A 6000-nucleotide genomic window follows, 5' to 3' on the forward strand; every position below is an offset into this window, starting at 1 on the left:
CCATTCACCTGTTGATGATCATTTAGGTTGTATCCATGTGTTGGCTATCATGAATAATACTGTAATGAACGTGGAGTTCAAATATCTCAGATCCTGATCTCGATTTTTTAATTTCAATTGACCTGTCTCCAAATTTACTGGTACTTTCTCCTTTTTGTCTAGTCTGCTTTTTAACTCACTGAATGAGTTCGTCATTTCTGATTGTTTATTCCATTTCAATCATTCTTTAATTAATTTTCATGGATCTCCTGAAATCACCTATCTCTTTACTCATGTTGTCTTCCTTCCACCCTATATCTGTCAACATAATTATCATTGTTGTTTTAAAGTCATTGTCTGATAATTCTTAGATCTGGGCCATCTCTGGTCCTGTTTCTATTGACTACTTATCTTAATCATGGGTTACATTTTTCAGCTCTTTGCTTTCTCCTAGTTTATAATTCTATGCCAGAGATTATATGTAAGAGAACAGTATAGACCTGAGAAAATAATATTTATCCTCCAAAGAAGGACATAACCCTGCTTCTGTCAGGTTGCCAGTATGGAGGCCGAGTGAATCTAATCTGCAGTTAAGCTAGCTCTGGTCTTTGCTGCAGTTTTGTTTAGTTCTCAACGTCCTTCCAATATTTTTAAGGCAAAATGAAAACTTTCCATTTAACATGACTTTGGGAATTGCCACTGACAAGATTCTAAAGATTTGGTTTTCCCACCTTAGCCATCAGCTTTCAAAAGTCGGGAAACACTTACTCCCCTCTACACCCTGCCTGACAGTTGTTGAATTACCATGGCATTTTCTTGCTGTACATCTCCTCTAGCTTTCTGTGCCTTAGGATAGCTCTCTTAATCCTGCTGATCTGCTTCCGGTTTTCAGAGAACCATTGCAGCGAAGAACTGTCGTGTCTCAGAGTGACTTAACTTCACTCACCTGCTTTAATGGCAGTTTTCAGAGGGTCACTTATTGTTGTGTGTCCAGGAAAGGCCCTGGACACTAGGGAACCTCTCTCCACAATACTATTCTGCCTCTAGCCTTTGTCTCACTACCCTGGAACACATAGTAAAAGCCAGAAACTGTGACATTGGGACAGTCTAACAAATATTTGAACTATTTTCTGACTTGGAAATTTCATTTTCCTTAATCTGTATATCCACTTCTGAATTTGTTAGAAGAGGAAATAATGCCAATCCTGTGAAGATCAAATTAAACAAGGAAAAGTGTTTTGAGTAGTGTAAAGCGTTGTAAACAAGCAAGTTCTTATTCCCACTATATGTGATGTGTTCGGTGCCAATATCTGCTTCTCCAGGCAAGACTTCCAACACCAGGGAAACCCCTCAGATTGTGTTTTTTTCAAATACCAGATCATCGACAGCAGCAGCAATGTCAAAGACCAAATCAAACCAATTTTTCACTGTTGGGGAATTATTTTCCAGCCTTCTGTCTCTATGTTCAGAGTAATATATAATTGTGATTTTTTTGAAAGGCTTATTTGAGATTCTGTCTCAGACAATTTACTTATGATATCTTATTCAAATTTGAAAAAAAGTAATTTTTACCATTACAAATGAGGGCATTCAGACTCGAGTATCATGCCCTGGTTACTATAGAAGATCCAGACCTTAACATAAAGTCTCAATAACTCCAAATAATGTGTCCTTTCTACCACAGTACACTGATATTTTAGGATTATACTATAAGATTGTTTCAATCTCTTTTTTCTGTCCTTTCAGATCCCTTCATGACTATAGCATTCCCCTTCAAACCTGGAAGTCTCTGTTTATGCCCATTTTAACATAAATTTTATAATATTGTCTCCCTTAGGTAACTGTAGCTCTGTGAATAGAAAGTCAATTTTCTACAAGTTCAGAGTTTTATTTTTTTTCTCTTTTTCTATTTAGGTATGTCTAAATTTTTTTTATTTTAAATTATCAGCAGCATCTCTGACTTTATTAAAAGACTCTGTTTTTCTGGGATATTCAATAGAGTTAATGTTTACCCCTGTAATCTATAATTATTAGTGAATTTCCTCTACCATCTCCAGGATGCCATCTGGAATTTCTCTTTGTTCTCTGTCCTGAGGCAAGACATCTGCCAGTGACCTGTTTTCTCTATTCTGAAGCTCCTATTTCTCCAGCACTCTGGTTTATAAGGAATTTAATACACACACACCCCCACACGTGATTTTATCAGAAATAGAAAAGTTACATTTGAATAAAATGTGGTTTTCAAATAGTTTATCCTCTGTCTTCTTCTGGTTACTGCTTTTCTTTCTTAAACCATCAATTCCTTCTAAACTCTGATAAAAATATCTAATTTGTATGCTTTGTCAGGGACCATAGGAATTAATAAGGAAACTAACCTAGTTGATTCCCGTACTATTTCATTGTGTGGCAGATATTGAACATTCTTGTAAGACCTTCAGGAATTGGAATACTTGTGGATACTCCTGGCTAATTCATGTTTTGTTTCCTTTACTGTGGATTTCTAGACAATAGACTTGGCTTCAGTGATTGTGACTGAACTGAATGAGTCTGTATATCTACTTGGAGGATATTGAACATCTTTTTTGTTACTGTTTCATTTGCGTTTATAGTTTTCTGTTTACTGATCAAGGAACTGGCAGAGCATTTATTCAACAAATACTGTTGGGTGCATAATATTCTGTTTTATCATGAGGAAGGTGCATTATAATAATCAATGGAGCTTTCAAAATTGTAAATTTCCTGCCTCAAGCCCCAGAATGCAGGATGTGCTATGTGGAGTTGAAGGTCAGGATAAACTGGGTGTGCTCCCATGGATAAGGATGGATAGGGACCCTTACCCAATGAAGCACCAGAGTCTGCTCTTGGCTCAGAGAATGTAGCAGTGAACATGGTCAGGTCCCAGCTCCCAAGGTACTGGCAATTTATGCAAGAAATAGGCACCTAAATGCTCAACTTAAATACAGTGGGTAGCATGCCCTACTGATATGGAGGGTAGAGAATGCTTTCGAGAGAAAGTGATGTCTCACCAAAGTTCTAATGGGAAATAGGAATTTTCCAGGTGAAAAGAGGAGGAAGAACGCTCCAGACAGAGGGAGCAGCCTGAGAAAAAGCTCAGAAGGGAAAGGAAGCCTCAAATATCTGAAGAATTTTAAGTAAAAATTGTTGATGGGAGTGGGCGATGAGAGATAGGATCATGTAGGGGCTTGTAAACTACAGTAAGTATTTCGAATTTGTTCTTATCACACAGAGCAGAGTTATAAAATGTATGAAGGATGAACCTCATAACTACACAAACCTTACATCACTTACAAGTTCTGCACCTTTTGGTAAGTGACTTAAACTCTCTAATCTTCAGTTTTCTAGTCTCTTAAATAGGACTAATAATACCAAACTCTCGTGTAGAGACAAAATGCTATTATGAATAAAAAGTATTTCTTTCAGGAGTTTTCTCACAACAGCAGGACATTCTCAGTCCATCTTCTTCATCTCCTCTTATTCTAACCAGCAGCTCCTAGATGGGAGACAGCCGGGGACCTGGAGCCTGAGCTCAGGATGGGATATGGCAAGGACACACAGCCATCCGTGTGCTGAAGCTGTGAGTCAGAGACGAGACAAACAACAACTGCGTGATAACGCTTATGCTGTGCTTAAAGGGATGTTTAGAGACAGGTGATTCCAGGCTTGTGAACTAGCATTAGGATGTGAAGTATTGGTGGGCGTCTCTCTGACTTTCTTGGTTTTTCTTTCATGCTTATAAAATGGCAGCTGCACAGCAGCAAGAGCCCCTCACAGGAGCTTCAGGAGGGAAAGGAAGGGGAAGCAGAGAAAAACTACATATACACGTATATAAAAATATATGCTTGTGCATGTGTGTGACTCTTTTCCTCACAACTTTTTATTCTGTGAAGAAAGAAAATCTTAGCAAGAACATTTCAAAAGATCTGCCTTTCTATCCCAGTAATCAGCCAGTGCAGGTCATCCTTAGATAAGAGAACTAGAATTATATGAATGGTTTATATAAATACAAATATTAGGACGGTGTAAAGCACCTTCCATCCTTTAACATCCTGCTACTCTTCTGATAGCTGAACAAAATCAGGCTTCTGCTTGCAAGGAAGAAAATGAAAATGGCTGCTAGTACCCACAGAACAATATCCGTCATGGATTGGAGCATCGGGAAAGTCCAGGGAAGCTACCTGTGGGAGGGTCGTCAAGGAGCAGAGAGCTAGGGGCTTAATAAGCAGAAATCCAGACTTAGGAGGGGAGTGGCCAGGACATCTGGGAAGATGGCAGAGAGACTGCAAATGTCTTCAGAAACCCAAGGCAAAGAGACCAGGAAAATTAGGCAGAGCGAGGCCATTATAGAAAATATGTCTAAAAACAGAGTAGAAGAAAAATGAAATAGGGCTATAGAACCGACGCTTAAATGAGCCCCAAATATCCACTGGGGATTACAGGTTGGTTATTATCTTTTTGCTTGAAGCCTACCTGGCAGCTAATATGGGGTATTGGTATGTGCCAGCCCCCTCTGCAACCCAGAGCTGGCATATTGAAAACTGTCGTGTACCTCGCTCAAAATGCTAACACACTACGGCTGTCTTTAAATAGAAAAATTTCAAAACAGAAGCCAAGAAGTTCAACCCTACAATCTCTTCACTGAGAACAAATAATAAAAGTTTTAAGATCTCCCCTGATAAAAGACAGCGGTAAGGCACATAATTTTAAAATGCCCTCCGGCTTAGTAATAGTTCACATACTTTTCATTTTTCCAGATGAGTCACTCTCCTTGACTTCCTTAGTTGTAAGCAAATAGGTGCACCATCCTTGAGTAAGCACTGGTGGTCCGAACTAGTGGACAATGATGACAGCGGCAGTAACAGCAACCAGAGTAGAAAAAAAAAAGAAAAAAGCTTGTCACAGTCCGTTGTTTTCTTGGAACAAGGCTTGGAGCATGTGTGTGTGTGCGCGTGCGTGTGTGTATGAGAGAGAGAGAGAGGGAGAGACTAAGAACCTATTAAGTGCCTATCATGTGTCAGGCACGTGCTAGATGTATTATACCCATTGTCTCTCATCCTCTTCACAATCCTGTGACGTCATTCCCATTATCCCTACTTTACAAATGAAGGAAATGCATTTAAAGAGGTTAAGCACATTACGCCAAGTCTGATAGCCATGGCAAAATAGAGCAGCAGATCCATCCAGGGCTAGAGTCCACACGCTTTCTACCACACCACAATCAGTGCTGGGCAACAGCTTGGGGTTTCTAGAGACAGAACATGTGCCTGACTGACAAACAAAGTCAGTGCCAGCCACAGTCCTGCCAACCAGAGCAGGTGGGCGGAGTGCTCTCATTCTGAAGAGGGACCTTTCTCAGTTCTGCATCACCACTCATCTTCCACAGAAAAAACAAGACTTCACTGTGTATCTGGGTGGTGGCTGCATTAGATGGCTGACAGTTTCCTCAAAGAACCTCAACATTTTCTTTCTTTTCATTCTCCTTGCACCCCAACTACTGTAATTTGGGGACATTAGAGTGAGGCAAATCTAGATTGATGTGAACATAATCTAATGCCTAAGTAATCTAATAAAAGGCTCTCCATGACATCCATCTGACAAAATTAGGATTTATGGAGTTATGGAGCCAAAATATTTTGTTGTACATTACCAGTTAGGTAAATATATTGGTATATGGCGTATTATTTACTATGTATAGTATAGGATACTGTAGTATCCTATAGTATACTATATAGTAATTTTGTATATATAAATATAAATATATATGTATACTTTTTTTAAATTAAAACTATTTCTGACGAACTACCTAATTTGGACACTTATGTTGTCAAATTATAGTAGATAATGAAAAAATTATTCTCTGTTCCTTTGATCTGTCAATATGATTGCTTCAAGAGTTGAGCAGGGTTTTTTGTCAGATTGTTTCCCAAGTCATGTCCTTATTTAAAAATTAATCCATTAACGGGGCCAACCTGGTGGCGCAGCAGTTAAGTTCGCACGTTCCAC

The 6000-nt window shown here is 39.0% G+C and overlaps 1 long non-coding RNA gene across 1 annotated transcript in view; it reads right to left on the reverse strand.

Moving 5' to 3' along the window:
- LOC139075829 (uncharacterized) overlaps nt 1-5698 on the reverse strand; it is a 31542-nt gene extending 25844 nt beyond the window's left edge. Inside the window, exon 1 of the long non-coding RNA XR_011526710.1 lies at nt 4737-5698. This is a non-coding gene — a long non-coding RNA (uncharacterized lncRNA). The remainder of the gene's footprint in view (nt 1-4736) is intronic.
- Between the last annotated feature and the right edge of the window lie 302 nt (nt 5699-6000).

This window comes from Equus przewalskii, chromosome 14 (genome assembly GCF_037783145.1).
Source record: "Equus przewalskii isolate Varuska chromosome 14, EquPr2, whole genome shotgun sequence".
Lineage (NCBI taxonomy): Eukaryota > Metazoa > Chordata > Mammalia > Perissodactyla > Equidae > Equus > Equus przewalskii.